This window comes from Phalacrocorax aristotelis, chromosome 8 (assembly GCF_949628215.1).
Source record: "Phalacrocorax aristotelis chromosome 8, bGulAri2.1, whole genome shotgun sequence".
Taxonomy (NCBI): domain Eukaryota; kingdom Metazoa; phylum Chordata; class Aves; order Suliformes; family Phalacrocoracidae; genus Phalacrocorax; species Phalacrocorax aristotelis.
This window is the reverse complement of record NC_134283.1, coordinates 18,160,807-18,182,823: the sequence shown is the minus strand read 5'-3', so window position 1 is coordinate 18,182,823 and position 22,017 is coordinate 18,160,807. Positions and strand designations below refer to the sequence as shown.

Below are 22,017 nucleotides of genomic sequence, written 5' to 3'. Positions count from 1 at the left end.
CTTCTAAGCAGATGTTGAAAAGATTTTCCTGGATGCCATCCTTATTGATAGTATGTCTTTTGATCTGAAGCCAAATAAGAAATCTGGATGGTAGTCCGGATGTGGAAATATTCTTTAAATAAACATATTAGTTAAGTATGTAAATCTGCTTATCATCACTTAAGGAGTGTTGCCAGAGTAAGAAACATCTGGAGCTCAATATCAGCTAACTTATTAATTCAAATTTTTAGTTTGTTTCATCCAGAGTATTGTAGGATTCTGTTATCTCAATTGCTTAAGTCAGCTTTATCTAAAAGGCAATCAGTTGTAAGTTCTGTTGTTTACATTTAGACTAATGAAATCCACAGACTATAGTTTTATAGGCCTAGTTACTTAGCTTTCCAGATCTATTCAGAAGGAGGCCAATACACACTGTGGTATGAGTAAATCAGAGCTAAAATAATCATGGCTTTGAAACACTGGTGCTCTTTCACATGAGGCAGATTCTGAAAATTGATTGTTACTGCTTAGGATTATGAATTACATGGTCTGGTTTATTTATCTGAACTCATCCCCGTGTAATTCTAAGAAAGGATTATTTGACCTGTTCTTGATAAGGACATAAGTACTGCTATCAATACAGCCTTCTGCCATAAAACTTCCTCAGTTTTATGACTACATTTTCCCTTAAGCTTAAAAAAAGGTTCTCAGTCTAGTTCAACTTTTAAATCTAGAGCAAACCATTTGTATATTAGCATTTTCAAAACTGATGGATGCCTAATGTGTTATAGGGTACTTTTGCTAGCATAGATAATAGGTTTTATTAACCCATGTCATGTACCTTGTAGTTATTGAAGTGAGAATGGCTAATGGCTGAACCTTTACGTGTGAAAAGCCTTGTAAATTAAGGAAACATGTTGTTTAAGGAAATATAATTTATTAGTGGTGAGAATTTAATATAAATCTTTACACAAAAAACCCCCATGTTGAAACTATGAATCAAAGCCTCAGAACTGCAAAAGCAAACATGGAATTTGCACTTCGACATAATTATTATGGAGTCTACCTTGTTCACATACTGTTGTTGGCTGTGCAGTTAAGATGACTATAAAAAAAAGTGCATAAATTTCTCTGTGTATGAATTGCATGCAAATAATTCTGAAAGTCAGGTAGCAAGGTTTATTTTAAGAATATAAATATCCTTTTGCTTCTTTTTTTTGCAGTGAAATTTGATGATAGTGGTATTATTAAAGTAAAATTTTGCAGACCTGCTGGAATTTAGGAAATGTATGAGCTCCAATTAATACCCTATACAGACTCAGCCCTTTCTAGGAACTTGGTAACAGTGTAAGATATTTCAGGTTTGTGTACCTTAAAATTAAAGACTGTTTTAGCTGCATGCTCCTGCAAGAGGATATTTATGTTTTGCCTTTGCTCCAGCAGAAGAGGAGCAACAAAAGCATTTTGTGAATTCACTTTGCTCAAGTATTCAAGCTCAGTGAAGCCGCGGTCCCGTAGCTGTGGATCAGAAGTGTTGGTCTTGTGTCCTTGAGCAGACTATAAAACATTTTCTGATTACGTAGTGCTTGATGTGGCATCTGCTGATTAATTTAAATGCAGTCTTACAGACACAGCATAATGATCAGTGTTAACTATTTTTCATAACTTGATTATATGTAATCGTTTTGAAGCAAGGATTGCTTTGCTGTTTTTTGTACCTGTCATTGTCAAAGGGAGTACTGAATCCGAGTTTGATTTCTTCAGCACTGCCATAAAATGAAGGCTAAATAACAGCATTCATAATAATTTAGAAATACAAGTCAGGTGAATACTTTCATTTCTAAAGATGATTTCCTGTCTTGTTCTTGCTGCTGCTCTGAATATGGAAAGTAACATTAGGGGAAGAAGAGTTCACCAGTTTTTGATATATTAAAGGAAAAACTGAAATATCTTCTGGTGAATCCATGAAAGAATTTTAATATTAACTGAGCAAACAAAGCTCATGGATATGAGCCTCTGTTACTGTTTAAATAATCATTATGTTTCGGTGTCTTAATAAGTGGAAGCTGCTTCACAATGTAGCTACAGTGTGAGTTACACTGTTTCAAATCTTTTTCTTGACACATCAATTAAGAATATAGTGTATCAGTGAATATCACTTGTGTACTTAAAAATACAGTTGCAGTCTTCCTCTAGCGTGTATACATTAGAAGAGAAATTTTCTTGAAGAAATAAACAAAACAGAACTGGAGGGCAAGAAATTACTAGCACAGTGTTGAAAAAGTGTTTCCTACGTGAAACACATAGAAAGTGCATTAATTTGTATCATATCCAGTAATCATGCATTGCATTACTCAGCATGTAATGTACCTACTTGTTTTATTTCCTTATAATACATTATGTTTCTGTATAATAGATTATAATTTTCTACTGATCAAGATGAAAAAACAGGGGGAATAAAATAATATATAAAACAAAAATAATATTTACTCATACAGGAATGTTTCCTACCACTTATTTTTTAAAAGAATCTCAGAGTTGGAGTGAGAGAAACCTATCTCATTATTTTTAAATCTTCACATTATTTTTAAATCTTCACATGCTTCTCAGTGTTGGACAGACCTGTGGAGTCAAAGTAATCTTCATACTGATCCTGGCTTTCTTATATACAGGCAAAATACCTTTAGCAAGGAGCATTTGCTGCTATTTTCTGTTGTGATTTTATTTAATTAATGTTATTTCATCTGTGTACAGATAACATATTGGGTTGGGTTCAAAATATGTCCGTTATTGTGAATCCATTAACTTCAGGTGAAATACAGTGGTATGCACAAGCTGAAACCTGTTATTTGAATCAGATTACACCCATGTGTAGCTTATTTGTTTTACGTTAGTTTGGACCCTCTCCTCTTTCCCCGTCTCCCCTGCCTTAAAAAGATGAAGAAACTTACCCAAATCATAGGGGAAAGCCAATAAATATTATGTAAAGAAACAGTTATCTGAAAAGAAATCTGTGATACGGTTTAATAGTTTTTCCATTGACTTTGGGTGAAAGACATGAACTGACTTGTGCACTCCTTGCCTTATAGTTTTCTTCTGGAAGAAGCATAATAGAAGAAGATGAGTCATTAGTACGTTATAGGAAAAATGCAGCTCAGTAGTACACTCTATTTGTGAAGCAGACTTACTGAAATGTGTACTGTTAGGAAAATACCATTGCATAGGCAGTGAAAGGTCTAAGAATATTTTTCCAGCCCCTAAAGGATCAATTCTGTGTGTAAATGATCACCAATGTAGCTTTTACGCTGAAAAGTTTTGACAGAGGTTCTCAAACAACTTCCATGGAGCACTGCAAAGACAAATACTCTTTCTAACGTCATTGGGGGTTATAGATTGTTATTTCCTGAATGAAAATGAAAGTGCTTTCACTCACACAGAACACAGAATTTCATCGCATTCATATATTTTGAATAAGCTGTTGAAAAGGAAGATATTTACTGGAATTCAGGAAGAATTTTCTTGACTTCGCATGGTGATAATAGGCCATCTTTCTCTGATGCATCACTCAGCAGGTGCCAGCACTGAAAATGTGGGCCTAAAATATTCATGTGGAGTTTCCTCTGTTATATTATTATTTTTAAAGAATAATAGAAAGTGGGTTTTGTTGAATCCAAGGAAGAAATTTGTTGTGACTGTAGAGTGTGATTCTGTAGAGGAACAATATGTGGTAGAAAATAGCCAATGAATCATACTTTCAAGCAAAAACAGTGTGCAAAAGAGATCAAGGTTTATTATTCCTCACCTACAATCAAAGAAAAATGTAATGGCAGATGCAATGTTAGCAAATTCATGGTGCACTGTTCACTTCTCCACAGCAGATGAATGACTGTCATTGATAGACTGGTCAGACAGACTAGAACAAAATATTTATCTTTTACAGATCAAGGATTCATCTGTTCTCTTTTCCAAGAAAAACGTGAAAGCTGGAATGAAATTTTATTGGAAATGATGCATACTCATTGTCAATAGCAGACAAATGAGTAGTGGAGTGACGAAATGTAAGTACAGTGTTTGTATTTAATATTTTGGATCTAAAAGGCATGGAATTCTTCAGAGTCACTTGTACTTTTAAGAGCAAGATTGAGCAAGAGTTAGCCCATATGAGGATACGTTGAGAGAACTGGGTTTGTTCAGCCTTGAGAAAAGGAGGCTCAGAGGGGATCTCATCACCGTGTACCAGTACTTAAGGGGGCAGCTACAAAGAAGATGGAGACTCCCTTTTTACATGGAGTCACATGGAGAGGACAAGGGGGAATGGACACAAGTTGCTCTTGAGGAGATTCCGATTGGACATCAGAGGGAAATTTTTCACAGTGAGGACAGTCACCATTGGAATAATCTCCCCAACGAAGTGGTTGACTCGGCCATGCTGGGCACCTTTAAGAGTCGTCTGGACAGGGTGCTGGGCCATCTTGTGTAGCCTGTGCTCTTCCTAGAAAGGTTGGACTAGATGAGCCCTGAGGTCCCTTCCAACCTGTGATTCTGTGATTCTAGTGTGCAGTACCAAGTGATGACGCCAAATGATTTTGCAAAAGTTACTGTGTAGAATGTTAGTATATGGATAGTTTTTGTGGACGTTGGCTGTCTACCAATCTCTCAATTATCTTCGTATAAAAAGTACCCTGCCTACATAATGTACTACATCTGTAAAATTTGGAAACAACGTAATTCCTAAAAAATAAATCTGAGATCTCGTTGTCCCTGCTTTGGTTTGATTATAGTGAAATATATATTAAAAAAAAGGCCTTTGAGTTCCTATTGTGCAGACTATCTCATCACCTTGTTCACATTGGTGCATTTCTTTTATAATACTATATGTAAATAAGGGCTGGAGAACTGAATCCAGTGATAGCTCCAATGGGTACTCACTATATTTATAGTAGGAAGAGGCAATAACTTAAAACTATGTGAAACAAGCAGAAGTTAAAGTTGGTGGTCTTAAATCTAATTTTATCCAAAGATTTTCAATTCAAACAAGGACTTGCAGATAAAAAAATGCTTTAAATAAATATCTGTTATGCTTCAAAAAAATTAGGGCACTTCAGAAAACTAAGGGCAAAGGTTTTGTTTGTTGCTATGCTATCTAAAGTGCATGGCCTTGGCAATGATGAAATCTAGTATAGAAAGCAACTTTTCTGATGAGCACTGAATAAACAATAAGGTATTTGTATTTCATTTGCAAACTGTTAAATTTCTGATAACCCTTTTTAAACACTATGATTCTCTACTGTACTTATCTGATATAGTTCTTTCTTTGCAGTGTGGCCATGTCCTTTCAATATATGTTGTCACATCTCTGATAAAATGGAGTTGAGTGTGATGACAAAATCAGAAACATCTGGGAAATGAAAACAGAAAAGCTAAGTGTCAGATAGCAATCGATGTATCACTTACATCAATTATGCTTGAGAAGTGAAAGTAGTTTGTATGATGTAATTTGCAGATAATCAATCTGGTGAAGAGAGTCAATGCTGCTTCCTTAGGCTGTTACAGAGATGTCTGTGCAGATGTCTGTCCCAGAAATGCCACACATTCAGGAGAAGCTGTCAACTCCCTGAGGTACCACCCGATTCAGATGAGATAGAAGGGGGCATATGCCCTGTGGCAGTGCTGTCCATTAGAACAATCTGCGTAAGCTACACTGTAAAGAAATGAGCAAACTGGAACAGAATGAAACATGAATTGTAAAGCACAGAGAAGTTCTCCTTCTAGCCAGTTTAAGCTTCCTGGCTCAGTCCAATCTCAACACCTCTCCAGTGACATGAAACTTACTCTGTTTTGCCAGGTCTGTCCTTTCCCATTTGTCCAATTTTACTTTTTTGTCATTTCAATTTAGCCCATTTTCCTTCTCTGTTTTCTAGTGCAATTAATTTATTGATTTTGCTCCCTTCCTTTTCACATCATGTCAACTAATCATTTGCCTATATTTATTCTGCCTCAGTTTGGCTATTGTTTCTCTTATGCAACAATTCAGCTTTATGCTCCCCCTCCTCTTAGTGCTCCCTCCCATTATTATTTATTAATGGGTTGCACAACTCTTCACCAAGAACCTCGACATATCTTAAAGATGTTCACTAATTAAGCCCCACAATGAGCCTATAAAGAATACAATTATATTATCTATTTACCAGATGGCTAACCAGGAACAGACAGAAGTTAGGTAAATTGCCCTGGGTTAAAAGCTGGGGAAAGGCAGCACTGGGAATAGAATCCAGAGTCAGTTGAGTTTCTTTGCCAAAAGCTTGTAGTACTACAAAGTACATATACCAGCTGTAGGGGAATCACTGTGCTTGCCCAGAATTGTCCTGTTCTAGCTTAGAGCTTAAGATCTATTATTGAATAGGTTTTCAAACTCAGTCCTTGCCCTCTTCTTTCCTAAGGGGACAACCGAAACATCTGAACTTGTAAACTTAGAATAAAAGTCTGCCTGTTTTCAGATCTCTCCTCTACTAGTTTGAAAGATTAGTGAGGTCTATGCATAGCTGGATTTTCTTATTCTAAAATGTATATTAACAGCAAAACTGTTTCAAGAAGAGAAGGTCATTGTCTGTCTGTCTATCTATCAATCTATCTATCTGTCTACCTTAGTGTAAAACAGTCAGACAGTCTGTCCATAGCATCAAAAAGCCAGGCTAGATTTGTTATCTGTGTAACCATCTGGACTACACACTGAATTCTCTGTCACCATTAAACAGATGAATAGCACTTTGAAAACAGTGACTTTAAGGGGTTTTTGCTAGAGCTACTTGTTTTGTGAGGCTGGAAAATTCTTAAGTGGTCTGTGTAAGATTAGGTCTTGATGTCTATGTTCATCCTATTATCATGTGTATGACCCTCTTCGATATGTAGAATATTGAACAGAATATAACCTGTAGAATGTTCCAGATGCATGTTTGCAGCACATATATGGAACAATTGACGTGGTGCTCTAATTGTTTTCAGGAAATATTTTAGGATCGTTTTAAGCCTTTGTGGGGTGAGAGTGTTATATTGCAGACTTATAGCCATTTCATGATCAACTAATACACTGTGATCTTGAAATATAATTTTAGAGCATATATTCTTAATTTTGATGCTGGGAATTAATCTACAAAGGATAATTCTTATGATGGACAAAAGTACTGATTCTCTGCTGCCAGCACTGTAGGCCAAAGCATGATCACTTCTATAAGGTTGGTCCCATCACCAGGTGTTGTGTCCCTGATATCACTGTCCTAAACTGCACCACACCTGTGGAGGAAGAGCTGGCATGCAAAATATTGTAATTAGTCAGTTGCAAACCTGAAGAAATGCTTTGTGGTCATTTTGCCTTTTGGTTTCTAGTACCTGCCTTGAATTTTTTCTGGGTTCCTGGAAGCTTTTCAGTATAAACATTGATGGCATCAGTCTCCATGCATTTGGTATTCTCGGTACATTTCCAAACCTAGAGGAATTAGTGCATTCCAGTGCCCAAGGTGGTGTCTTGCAGTAGGACTAGTTGCTGTATCTTGCATAAACTGTGGAGTTGCAGAAGATCCTTAGGGACCGTTTGAGGTTTAGGCATGAGAAAGATTGAATGCTGAAATATAGATTGTCTTTCTACTTTGTGAATTAAAAAACAAACCCCATACATATGATGAAATTGTGCTCATTTCTGAGGAAAATAAATTCTTGTGTCTCAAGCAAATGGCCAGCCTTTAGAGCTGGTTAGACTTGCACAGCAATTACTAGGGAAAAACGACACCTGTGTACACTAATTATTTCTTTAATGGAAGGTTTTCAGATATAGGGTCAAATTCTCCACTTGCATCAATTGTATGCCAGAAAAGTTGCATTGTTGGCAGTGGAATAACTCCTGATTTAGACTCGTAGGTGTTAGAGTAAATTAGGTGGATAGTATGCTATGACACACAGCAGGAAGTGTCATTGTAATAGGTGACAGCTTTAACTTTTAAATACATACTTTATATATTCTTACATGATCAATGTCCCTTTAAATATTGTTTGACTTAAATTGGTTTTGTTTCTTGCTTTGTCTCATGTTTGACTTTTTACTCTCCTTACTGCTATCAAAAATATTTTGATGCTATATATAAGAGCATGGGTTAAATACATTCTTTGTGACAGGTAACATGCAGTGTATTCACTTCTTTCTTCTAGAAGATATATTATCATTTTTATTATTTTGTATCTGGACTCTTCCATCTGAGACCCAGTTATGAAAAAATGATGTGTCTGTGTGTGTATATGTATACACACATGCATATTCACATATAGTCTGCTTGTGACAGATACATGTTTGCACCTGACAATATCCACAGTCATGAAAACTACAATTTTAAGGAAGTTGCAGGCTCTGTGTTGTTGTTTTATTTACTAGAGGGGTTCCATATGACGCTGTGTGGTATAAGATCTTGTGTTATGATGAAATTGCATATGATTAATAGGATAAATCAATTAGGCTTTAAGTACTCCTTCTGACTAAAGAGTTAGGTGCACAAAGGATCAAAACTGGAGAGGTCATCATCCTGAATTGGTTGTACCTCCCTGTGTCCCAGGTGCTTGAGGAGTTGTGTTCTAACTCCTGCTGCAGCCAAGCATTCTGCAACATGTCTGATGTTCTGGCAGGTATGTTTATGATTCATATGGATATGGCCAAATCTTTTGCAGCTATAAGTTGACTTGAGTGAAACTGTCTGTTTGCATTAAAGGAAAATTTCACCTATGATGTGCATTATATCCATTGCACAGGGAGACCGATGCTTTTTGAAAACCTGACCTTGTCACTCCCTGTGGTGCTCAGTACTGTAGAAATTCACTTTAAATAAAACCAAGATACACACAGGAGGAAACATCAAGGGCAATTAGGAATACAGCTTAGGTGCAGACAGCAGACATTGGCAGATGTTGTATATTTTCAAGTTGTATATTTTCACCAAATACCATATTAGACCAGTGATTTGCAGGCAGGAGGAAGACAGAGAAAGTCTTAACCTCTGTAACTGTCCTAGGGCTTGCAAAGTCCAGTGACTGTGAAGTGTAGTCTCATCTCAGGCAATTCTATTTTATATTTGTCTTCAAAATTGAGCATGCTTCATATTCTTCCTCAGCTCACTGCAGTTTCATTTCTTCGTGTTATGAATCAGAAGCTGGACAAAGTCAGCTCAACAGGCAGCAGAATTTAGACTTTTATTAAGTCAGATAAAAATCATCTCACTCAGTAATCTGGAAAGATGGTGAGAATTTGTGGGTTTGGCATGATGGTCTTTTTTAATTACTGTGGATTTCTGATCTACATTTCTCTGCAGTTTAACATATAGTTGTGAACTTGCAACATGAGTGTCAAACTCCCCTCTAGTGGTTGCTCTACACAGAGAATAAACATTAATTTAGCTTCGTGACAAGTATTTAACTCTGGGCTAAAAAAGATGACAATTCATGTGAGATTATGATGATTGTACATAACAAAATTTATTTTTTGCCTTTCTTCCTCTTTTAAAGATTTAGTTACTTTACATGTTGAAATAATGTAGTTAAAACATGAATCGTTGTCAAAGCAAACAAACAAACAAAAACAAACAAAATGAATTATGGCACTAATGTCTGCAAAATGCTAATATGCCACCTATTGGTGGTGGCTTTGCACTTCTTGATCACTCATTCCAACAGGTCAGCAGCAACGTCATGACAATGTCGTTTGTCCCACACAACACAATAGAGCCACACAGCATTGTGCACAGTTGTATTAATGCAGTACTAGTGCTGCAATAATATAAAAGCAAGAATTGAGCAATAAGTGTGAAATAAAGAACTGAGTGTTAAAAATGTGCAAAGAATAGAGTGACTCATTAAGTGTCATTAAGATTAAAGAGTTGCATTTCATGCTAACAGAGTTCTCAGCAGCAGATTGTGAAACCAGAAATATACTCTGCAAGGCAGAAGGTTTTTTGCTATGTGTGAAGAGGAAAGATATGGTGAACTTGTATGTTTCTCAGCCATCTGAGCTGTAAATTTGCACCTCTACAATCCTCTCAGGGAATCTGTTAATAACTTTCTGGAAGCTATCCTGCTTGACTCTTGTAAGGCAGTAAGATTGGACCTTGCCTGCACAGGGTCCATGCATGGAAAGGAAAAAGCCTAGGGACATCTAACTTTGCAAGGTCTTTTGTGAAGGTTTTATTTCCCAGTTTTCAAATGGAGCCTTCATTCACCTCTTATGCATAGTCAGACTTATATTTCTGTTGATTATGTGTTTTACACAGGTACCTCTGGTCTTCTGTAAGTGCCAGTAATTACACTTGTGCATGCAGAATTGGAGACTTTGTTTTAAAACTGTAGTTCTAATATAATTTTCTTACGGTTTACATAGTATTTACCAATTTTTCCTCTTCTCCAGGATAATATTCAGTCACTGCATAAGGTACAGTACTGCCTCTACTTCATTTTATTTAACAGAAAAAAATTTAATGGTAATGTTATTAGTTTCCTCAACCTGAAAAAGAGAAAGTGCTATTTAGTAGAAATTTCTAAAACACGTTTTTGCTCACAGTCAGGCTGCTACCTTACAGTTTGGTTTTGGTGATGGTTTGGGGTTTTTTTGTTTGGGTGTGGGGTTTTTTTTGTGAGTGGATCAGCTCAGTGAAAGGACAGAGTCAACCCTGACTGGCTGCAATAAGCTAAGCACTGGTGCGTGACATTAAATGTACACACTAGAATGTAAGATGTCAATGAAAACAAAACCATTTCGGGAGAGATAAGGTAATAATGATAGCTAGCATACAGCAAGCATGATTAAAATGTACCACAGTATAATATTTGACTAATCATCTAAAAATATTGTTTTTCCTTAAACTTGAGATTTGTCAGAATAGCAAAACCACCCAGCAACCTAGATAAAACTTGGAATGAACCGAAAAAGCACATTTGAAAATATGGGATATGTTGTTATACCCATAAAGATTGTAAAGCAATAGCTGTGTCACGTCCTCTTAAAAATAATACGCTTTCATCTTATGTCTTAATGTAAGACCGTCTTTTATAGCAGATGTTCTGGGAGTGCTGCCTCCCTTACGCAATGACAGAAGCATACCAATGCTTCTAGAGAGGTTTACCTTTCAGAATTGACAAGTGTTGAAAGAAAAGGGGGGTGAGAACAGGTTTATAATCTACATCACAGATATGTGGGAAAGGGTTTTAAAATATACGGTCTAAAGGAGAGGAGAAAAATCAGACATGTTAAATAAAATCTATATAAATAGTAACAGTGAAGTCATACAATGCTCTTTAGCAAAATAAGCCCTGCTAAAGCAGGCCATGAGCAGTGAGAGCTTGCTATTTCTTATGGGATGCAGGGATAAAGAAATTACGTACTTATTTGAGAAGAACATAAATAAAGATTAATAGGTTAATGAGTTATTTTCCTTTCATTACTATACTATTGTACTTTATTATAATTGCTTTGCACTCATTTAATTAAATTTGAACTAGGGCCAACACAAGATAATTTGTTTTCCCTGTACTAAACAATGAGTATGCAGATTCGAAGTACTGAAGCAGTAATCAGCCCTCTGTTTGCAACACTTTTCTACTCTGAGTAGACATTATAATTGATAATTTGATTGTTGCAGCACTCCATGCAATATATTTTAAAGCAACATTAACATAATGGAAATTATGTTGTGTGCCTAATCTGAGCTTTTCACTGTGTAAGTATACAAATCCCATTCTGTAGTGAATTAGGGCACTGTCCACTAAACATTTTTACAACCTTTACATGCCTCATTTTGGAATAGAGATGTCTGCTTCTAGTCTCCCTTCAATGTCTTCCCTAACAAGTTATATCACTTAAACTGTACACAAAAAAAGCAAGAGTCACAAGCTAAAATAGCTAAGCTAAGCATTTCAGTAAAAACTGATTTGTTCTGACTTAAATCTGTCATTAAAATTAAGTAGCTTTTGTATAGTCCTTGTAGAATTATTGCATTGTTTCAAAAGATGTTTATCAAGTCCATTAGAATGTATCTTTCCATTGTCTCTTTCCAGCTTCTGAGAAACCTGATAGCAGTTGACCTATGTAGCAAAAAAATTACATAACTTAGATATCAAGGTAGGAATTTTCAGTGTCTGTAATATAAACAGTCACCTCAGGCTCTCTTTTTTACATTTTTATATATATTGGACTTATGTAAGAAAAAAAGTATATTTTTTCCATATTCTACAAGAATAAAAACAAAGACTGGGGTTCTGCTTGATCTTTTCTTTATCCCAATCACATTTTCAACATGCACTGTTAATATGCTCCTTCCTGTTGCACTCAGTACCTGCTGAGGAGTTACCCTCTATGTGTCCTGACTCAGTGAAGTCCTGAGAACTGTGGGACAATCCTGAGCAGTTGTGTTGCGACCTCAGCAGTCACCAAGGTTACCTTGCCTTTCAAGTCTGGGCCGTGAAAAAGAAGTGGAAAAACAAAGTGAAGTACGATGACTTATAAAACTCTGCCAACATTGAACTTTATTTGTTTTCTGGCAAAATAAGAGTAGCTTTGCTTGTGTAAATGTTTGAGTCACCTCACTTAATATTTGCCTATTTACTTTTACAGCCTGAAGTGTCCCTGTACTAAAAAGGTGAGTTGTGGGTTTGCAAAATAAGTTCAACTTGTTTGAGAAAAGTGTTGCAGAGGAGAGTATTTTGCCTGCTGTCTTTTAGGACTGAGCTTGCAAAGCCTCCTATGATCTTTCTTGTGCAAGGAATCCTACTGAAGAATAATCGCAATTAGTATTTTAGAGAAGTCATGATGATGTTGAATGTGCCTGTTGGGCTGGTTGGAGAGCACTGCCAGTGAGTGCAGAGTGGTCCAGATTGCCTGCACAGGCTTCTGTGCCATGTTTCTACATGGTTCAGTACTACTACATTGTTCTGTACCATGTTTCCAAAGGAAGTTTTTGAAGGAGGCAGGAGGCCCAACTGACAAGCCTGACTTCGCTTTTTTTTCTGGTTCTAGCATGTAATTCTTTTTGTTATTGCTAATGATTATTTAACATCATTATAGTGCATAATATCATTATAATGCCCAATGTGTTAAGAGAGATGCCACTGTCACTCCTAGAGCTGACAGAAAATTAGAAGCAGGACAGGAGAAATGAATGGTGTTACATGTCTTCAAAAAGGTGGCAGAGAATGCTCTGACTCTGACATCACCAGCTGACTCTAAAACAACTGGTCCACTGAGAGGTTCTTTCTGTCCCTTGCTATGGTCTGAGACTACATCCCACACTTTGATCCTTTTGAGACTTCTGCAGTTTTCCAGATATGTAATAGGTACTTGAAGAATCCTGCTCCAGATAATGTCTCTCTCACATACTGAGTTTTGACTAATTTTGGTCCTCAAGATCTATTTAAAGTCCAGAACTAATGAGGTGGACTTTGTCAGTACAATGACATGGAGCTGACTGCCAGTGGTGAGGCACTGTGTGTTGGGAAGGAGCCTGGAAACCAGGCTCCCTTCTATAAGTTAGGGTGTAGGAGAGCTCCTCTCTTCTTCATTCTAAGTCTGTAGGCAGGTTTCTTTCCCACAGGTAACAGCACAAAATCACAGGAGCCTTTGTAACTTGTCTGCTCAGGCCTAGCCAAAAAGTCTCCTGAGTCTTAATGAAGGTTGCAGTCATCCTCACTGAAGTTCAGTTTTGCAATAAAGGGTGGAGCATTTCAGTAGCTTTTGAGTTTCCCAGAGATAGGTTTTGCCTCAGCAAGGAGCCATGGGATCCATTGAAGACAGGGCACCATTTAGTTTTCATCTCAAGGAGCAGTGGGATTTTTCCACACCACCCTAGAATTTGTTATGGTGGGTTACACCTTCAGAAAAACTAATTTATATGTCTCAGGTAGAAAGTGGATCATAAGTGCTCTCTCTTTTTATACAAAGCCACTGCTGTCAGCCCACAAGGCAAATCCAGGGAGGTTTCTGTTTTCCATTTACTGTACTTTCAATTGATTGGTCAGTGGTGTGTATCCTTTCTCAGTTTCTTTATTCCCTCTCTTTCAAACTTGGAATATCATTGCCTGAAATCCTGAGGGTAACGTTATAGATTTCTTTTTCTTTCACACAAAGACCTTTAAACATACTACATACCTGAGTTGCCCCTCCATCTAGCTTTAATTCAGTCTGGGTGTGTAGCCCAAATCACAGACTGAACACTATAATATTGCTTCTTTACACAATTTAAAAGGCTGGGCTAAAAAGAGAACAAGACTTGTCATAGGTGTGCCTAATAAATATAGCATGACTGGAGATATAAGAAAGGGAGAATATCTTGATGTGAGGTGTTATAACCAAGTTAGGCTTATAATTAAATAAAAAGTGCATGGAGAAAGAAAAGCTCTAAAAGGCATGAGGATCAAGGAAAGGTATGGATGGAAAATAAAAAAGGAGATTTTCAAAGCTAAAGTTATGTAGCTAGAGAATTATACCTGCCATCCAGCATGGATATTTATTTGGGATAAATAAAATAGCGGTTGAGACTGCTGAAATGCATATATCAATCATCTGTACGTTAAAGCTGGTGGGGAAGATTGACAAATAACAGAACAAAGGCAAGAGTGTAAGCAAAAGGTACAAAATAAAAGAGGTTTGTGCAAAGGGCTAAGATAAATAAGAGATTTTCTGAATACAAAAGAAATGAGGTCACTGGAGAAAGCAGTAGTTTGAGACATTGCAAAGGTAACCTACCTTTGGTTGAGAGAAATGCATTATTCAGATGTTAAATGTTTTGACTCAGTTTTCTAAATGAAGATAAAGATAAGACAAATAAGAAAGACACAAACAGAAAAAGGATAACGAATTATTATAGACTGAATACTGACAAAATCCAGGACTTAAAAAATCAACCCAGTTTTCTGTGAGAAGTTAAAACGCTCAGGAGTAGCCATGAGGATGCTGAACACATCTTGGGAAATACTGGCTGGCTGGAAATGCCTGATGACTTGAAGTATAGTCAAAGACTTTTAATTCTTTGCAGACTTTAAGTCATGACAGATGTTTTAGATAGTCTTTGGCTACCAAAAAATAGTTTTGCACACAGCGGTTTCCATTATCCTTGTGTATGATGTGGTTTTTTTTTTCTAGTTTGCTGTAGAGAGAAGGGCACCAAAATAGAACCAAGTTGAGGTTGGTGCAGAGGAGCAGTGATGAGAGGCCACATCCTCATTCTATTTGAGTAGGGTATTTAATGGTAAATTTAACAACTAGAGCAGCTGAAGAAGAGAAAGAATCTGCCAAAGCAAGGTCTCACGGTGCTTTGCTGGTGCTTGTGTTCATCATAATGTACATAATCTAGCCCAATTCTTCTATATAAGAAAAATTAGATATACGGAGTTTCTGTACAGGCAATTTTGGATGTATATACTCTTAAGTAATATGTATCCTATTTGTCATCATCCCATATAGTTCCAAACACTAGGTATATATAAATCTTCCCCAGAATGAGAAAATACAAAGATATGCAATGGCATTTTGACACGGAAGTAGTGGTAATTTTCAGAAGCTGACTTAAAAATTGGAGAAGGCACAATGAACACAGTACTTGAGAGAATAGAGAAGACCATGAGCTCACAATCAAGTAAAGAATGTATAAAATAAATTTTCAAAGATGGCACAAATCAATGGAAAGCAGTAAAGCTGAAGACTTTTCAACAACAAAATGAGTGAACAACAAAAAATATCATGTAAAACTGTGAAATGCAAATAGAGTGGCTTCATGTAGTCTGATATCAGTGAGAGATGACAGCATTTTGGTAATGCTCAAAAGACCAGTCTCTTGTTTTAGTTATTTAAAAAAAATAAATTTGTACAAGCAGACAAGGTTCAAACTGATGCTAGTATGGTTCAGGGGCAGAGAGACCATAGTTATTTGTTAAAGTAAGAGAAAGCAGGTCTGTAGAAGAGAGGAAATTAAGAGGTCATCTCATTGAGTCAGAGATAATTCTGAAGGGAATAGACAAGATAAATGCTACCAGGTTAGTTGAACTCTTTTGAGATGCAAGAACAAGAGAGTGTGAACTGAAAGAAATGGATGGCAAAATGAGTTGAATTTCTTACACAAATAGGGATGGGTTCTTCCCAAGAGCTTCCCTGTCTAACCAGCAGTTCCCTTATTCTTCAGCCATGGTCCTCTTCTGTAGCGCAGCCCTTAATAGAAAAGAGCTAACTGAAATGTGAAGTAAAAGGGACATGTGAATTTTTTATCAGAGACAAACTCCTGTTTAAATGGCAAAATGGAGAATTCTGTCTGTAAGTGCCACAGACTAACACGTGCTTTACTTGTTGGTATACTTAGGAAATGCTCAAAAGCTCAGATGAGGCTGTAGTGTCCTGCCTGGAACTGCAGCCTTTCTGCCAGAGTGATGATGGATCATCAGATTCATTCTGTCAGATAGAAATCTTAATCTTGAATAACTAAAGCTCAGGTATCATGCAAGACCATGTCTATTCATTGAAAGATGACCATCTGTATAGAAGCTGTCAGCAGAGGACCCTATGATCTGCTGAAACATGGGTCTTCCATTTTTCTTCAAGGCTATGAAGATGGGCAAAAATGTAATTGATAAAGCAAATGATAAAGCAAATAGAAGAATGGGGAGTGACATATGATTGCAAAGATGATTGACTTGAATTGCTGTACACTGAAGCAGTTAGGATCATTGATTACTGTGGATTTTAAATATTGGGGGGGATGGGGGGACGACATCCACTGTCTAGGACATGTGCTTCTCATACGTGTGCTTAAGAAATTGAAATCTATGTGCATAGCCCTAAAAACCCTATAGACTCAGAGCCATTCCTGAAACATGCCTGGATTGGGTTTTGCTTCATTAAGCTCAGAGAAAAGATATGATTTTCCCTCTTCCTTCTCTGGCAAGGTGGGTCCCAAACTGGTTCAAATCCTGGTAAGCCAGCCTGAAGAATGAAATATTCCTGAAAAGAGGGGGTACAGTCTGTGCACTACAGATCTATGCCAGGGCTGACACTCTTACAGGCACATCCAAGCTGACTTTAAATTAGGTTGCTCAGCTAGTACTGTAGCCACAGCAGCACAGAGCCAGCACAGGCCAAGCTGTTTACCCAGTTTTTCAGCCACGGAACAACATTCACATCAGTGAATGCAGTGGAGACATATCCAGAATAAGAATGTGATTTATTCTTTCAATGTGAGAAGCAGCTATATGTTCAACAAAGGCTTTCCTTAGACTAATGGCCAAAATAGCCCCCAGTGCAGCTCCTCTATACACTGAGAAGAAAGGATTGTTTGTTGAGGCCCAACTGTCCCCAAAAACCAGTCTGCTGAGTGGATTCCATCATGTATGAGTTCTCTGCTTGCTTCATTGTCAAGGGTGTTTCCACAAGCCTGCCATGCACAACATAACTGGGGAATTTACTACAGCAGTTGCTGATATAGCAAATAATTCAAAGTCCTGTCACATCTTGAAAAGAACAGATGACTACTGTAAACCAGTTTAATATATATAAGATACTGTTTACTGATGGAATACAGGACAATGTGATTTTCTATAGAACCTCTCATTCTCAAGGAATGACAAAGCATTTAATGAAGGAATGAGTTAGAGTTGTGGTTGTTCAGTCCAGAGCATGGCTTGTTTAGTGTTTCAATGCAAAATCATTATGTGCTCAGCAGTAGCTCACAGGGCCATGCCCAGCAAGGGCTGTCGTGCTGGGACAGGGGACACTGGCCTGACACTGTCTTTGTCCTGTATTGCTTACCCTCTCCTCGGATGGGAACCAGAGGAAAAAAGAAGAAAACTTGTTAACTTGTAGCTAGTGACAATAACTTTGACCATGTGGCACCTTCAATAGTTAATTGCAAGGGTTGCGATTGAGTGAACCCTAGTTTGTGTGTAGGAATTGTGTTCTCCACAACTATTTTCTTGGTCAGCGTGTGCCTCCTGTATTCTTGTGAAACAAATATGTGCTCTCCTGTTCCAGTGTCGTAGCTACCTTTTCTGAATAGTTGAAACAGCCAAGCAGTAAAAGTACATGATTTGCTTTCCAGGGGGACCTGACTTCAGCTAAATTTGAAAGCCATTTATGCATCTAATTCATGTAAACTAATGCTCCTGAAAATTGCTGCTTTTTAAACCCAGTTTATAATATAACTCATTTTGGACACTACTTATTTACAGCCTTTTGGAATACTGTTTTTATTTGCATGTCTCTAGCACTGATTCTTGGATGTAACACTGCTGTGTTCTTTGCCTTTCTTAATATTTGGTTTAGGTTATCGTTACGGAAAAGCAAGATCATTCTTCCCAGCAATGAGGTCTGTCTCACCAATGTAATGCAAGGACATTCAAGCATGTGATGCAGAGCAAACAGTTGTCCTTGCACAACTAGCTTGCGTGTTTGAACTGCACATTAGCGTGTGCATGTGCTTGCACAGTTTGCAGTAAACTTGGCTGGAAATGTAAGATGTGAGTAATTGCTCTAAAATAAAGGTGATCAGCCGAAGGAGGCAGTATATATCTGGGAATCTTGCAGAAGAAGGGAAAAAATGCATGTATTTAGTTGTCTTAGGTGAAGCTTGGTTATAAAGCACATGCTAAAGCAGAAACCAGCCCAAAAGGGGCTAGAACTGTTGATCCGGAAGATCACACTGCTCACGTGACACAGAAAATGATTTTGCTCTGTTCTGCTTCCTGCCATCTCTGAATAGCCCATACAAGTTTTCCATTAGTGGGGGAAATTTATTTAGTTGGACTAAGATTATTATTCTTCTGTCTGTAAATAATACCAGGATGGCACTGCAATTACAGCTTTTAACCTTTGAGATCTATATGGCCTGAAAACAATGGAAATGGCTTTTATCCTATGCTGTTGTCATCAGGGACACTCAAATTGCTCTCCTTAGTCTACAGCAGACACTATAGTTTTTATAATACTCTGGGAATCTGTATTACAGTGTGGCTTAAACAAATCCTAAAGTGAACAGATGCACAGCCTTGGACGTTGCAGGCAGTGTGGCTCGTCTCTGAATTGCAAGAGCATCCTGAGCTTAGCTCTGTGGCAAATGAGGCAGAATTCCAGGAGCAGTGTATCTGCCCATGGCTGGCCACACGGTATCCCTGTCCAGGCACTTTGGCTTTATGGTATGCTAGGTATGTAAGTGTTGGGTTTCTGATGGAGGTACCTGGAGGCAGAGTTTCATTCCAGAATGCCCTGCAGTTTCTCTTAGCATGCAGCCCTGAGCACAGGCTGATGGCTAGCCTTTATGATATTCTGACTTGGTTTTTGTCACACGCATGATATACTGTGCAGGTACGAGCAATGTGCAACCGACAGGACACAAAGGTGCCATGGCACCATGGGCAGAAATGGCTGGAATATGACACCAAAATGCAAAAAATCTGGAAAGACCTGAAAGGAGGATTCCTCAAGGGACAGGGGAGAATTTATGGAAGTCACTAGCTACCTACAGTAACTGCTTTGGAGCTGCCGGGGTCTTAGTGTGCTTTATTAATGAGGGATCCTGAGTGCCTTTCTTCAGGGTCATTTTTCTGGTAATTATTAAAAAAAAAAAAAGAAAAAAAGAAAGAAAGGAAAACTCTACATTCCAATTTTTCTAATATTTCCACTCACTGATTGTTCAGGCAGCTTGCAGGTATCTGGGAGCTTTGTCTTGAATAAATACATAACAATAGAATATTTGCAATACCATTTTCTTCATTTAAGACATCATATATTGAGGTTGCAATAAAGCAGATGTGGGGGAGCTAATAAACTTTTCCTGGAGCCCTGAGTTTGCTCTGCCTGGAATGATGTGCTTTTTAAGCTGAAATACCACAAATCCTTCAATAAGTGAGTTTGAGGACAAATATTAAACATGTGAATTTTAAGTTACTTGTTGAAGAATATTTATTTAGAATTTATTCTGAGTGGATAAAAATGAGATTTTGCAGAAGATGATCAATTATTTCTACTTATCCCTCACAAAGAATTGGAACTAGGCATGCTGGCTGCTGAAGCCGGTAAAAGCCAACAAAAGAAACCCAGTCTAGGCATTTCACAATAGTTATAGGCCACAATTTATAGGCCAGTAAGGTCTCATGCTTGGACCATGAGACACATTAATGGATCCCCAGCTTTGCTCTCCTTGTTCCAGCCCTTGCATATCGTGCGACGGTGGCCTAGCACAGAGCCGCAGCCCCTCTCTAGCCAGGGTATTTGCTGGCCCACACATGGTGTGTGGAACCCCAGAGCAGAACAGAGACCATGACTTCATGTTCCACAAAAGCAGAATTTCTTCTGGTTGGGCTCAGCTCTCAGAAGGCTGTTGTGCAGCTCTTCTTCAAATGTGATTGTCATACAGGGCCTTACAGATCAGTATTTAGAAATGTGAGTGGTCTGGTTTCAATCCCTGTGAGCAAATGCAGATTTACTGATAAGGCAACACTCCTAAGGGCTCTGATTCAAATACTTAAGCGTATCCCTTCCTTCGGTCATGTAAGCCATTTAATTTTAAACGATACATACCTTTGGAAAAAAACACAAGCTGTTTATGACGCTTAATGAACAGAAAGGGAAGCTGTGTTCATCAGCTTTTTTTCTGCTGGAAATTATTAATTCAGGCCACCCTTTTACTGTAAAAGCATGGAAGTAGGAGTGAGTCCCTAAGGGGGTGGAGTTGCTGTATCGCATACAGAATGTGAAAGAATGGGTGAGAGGCTGGCGAGGAAAAGAGCTGCTGCACCCTCATGCTCCTGATCCCCAAAGCACTGCATTGGTCATGGATCCTCCCTGTTGTGGTATGACGTGGGGTCTGCATTCCCGTGCTCCTGTTGCTCGCCCAGCCCCGATGCCTCCCGTGTAAGAGACCAATTTCACAGTACCTCTCCGTGACTGTTTTGCATGCCTTCCCTCCACTGTCCCATGGCATTGGTGGCCCTCAGTGTCACAGGGGATGTGCCCTTCACCCTGCAGGCATTGCAGGTAGAGCTGCCCCCTCCATCTCCTGTGTCCCACTCAATTCACTATGGACTGAAGAGAAACTTGCAGAGCTGAGGCCTTGATTGGCATGAAGGGCCTTGCAGTTACCTCAGCAGCTGGATGGATGTCACTGAAAGTTAGAGAAGAAAAAAAACAACAAAACCAAGTTAACTTTTGGAAAAGACCTTGTCGGACAATACCTGTTGTAGGAACTGCTTTCAGTGAGATACAAATGCATTATCCTTTCATTTCTGCAATGGTTCTGAGTTGCTTTGTTACTAACGGACTTGTTTTGGAGAGTGACAAGATGGAAACCAGCACTGTAATTACACACGGCTCTTTTTGTGAGGACTGCCATAAAAAACCTGTGTATTCTCATTACCTCCAAAGACAAGCAGCAAAACAGATTTCTAACACCTTGCCCTCCATTACAGCTGGACACTGTTCCAGAATGACATGAATCATTCAAAAGTGAAAATGTAACCCATAGAAATGTTATTCAGTAGACTTCATACAAAAGTCTAATTAAAGGATAATGAAAAAAAAAGTGTATTTTTTGCAGTAGTTGTGGAACTACATTGCTTTTTTCTCAAAGGTCAGATCATCATAGTACAAGAAATTTACAAAAGAAAAATGTTTCCTTTTCCTGGAGTTGGGTAATTAAAAACTTTCCCTGATCAATTCACCAAAGGAGACATTCTGTGGCTCTTTAGTATCTGGAATTCCTTTGTTTTTTTAGTTGAAAAACTCTAGTATAGTGAACTAATACATACAGGGTTTACCTGTGCTTTCTAAATAAAGCAGTGATAATCTTTATCATTGCTCTCTTGACTTTGTTTCAACATGCTTTTTAATGCAAATTTCCTAATCTAACTTGTAAAACATTTAGTATTTAGAATATACTCCTCTAAGATCCATCAAAAGAGGCAAAGCTGCATAACAATGCCTGGTGCTGCAGCATTGTAAGCCTGCTACAAAGGAATGAGGTGATTCTTTCTTTCAGGTCA

The 22,017-nt window shown here is 38.0% G+C and overlaps 2 long non-coding RNA genes across 4 annotated transcripts in view; both read right to left on the bottom strand.

Annotated features, from left to right (window-relative positions):
- The window catches only part of LOC142061065 (uncharacterized), a 129,072-nt gene that overhangs the window by 97,004 nt on the left and 10,051 nt on the right, over positions 1-22,017 (bottom strand). For all 3 annotated transcript variants that reach the window (XR_012662046.1, XR_012662044.1, XR_012662045.1), the window contains one exon: positions 20,914-21,140. This is a non-coding gene — a long non-coding RNA (uncharacterized LOC142061065). The remainder of the gene's footprint in view (positions 1-20,913; positions 21,141-22,017) is intronic.
- LOC142061067 (uncharacterized) lies at positions 4,386-16,210 on the bottom strand. The gene is made up of 3 exons (XR_012662048.1): positions 16,112-16,210; positions 14,744-14,796; positions 4,386-5,377 (listed from the first exon to the last, which is right to left on the bottom strand). It is a non-coding gene; the product is annotated as an uncharacterized LOC142061067 (long non-coding RNA).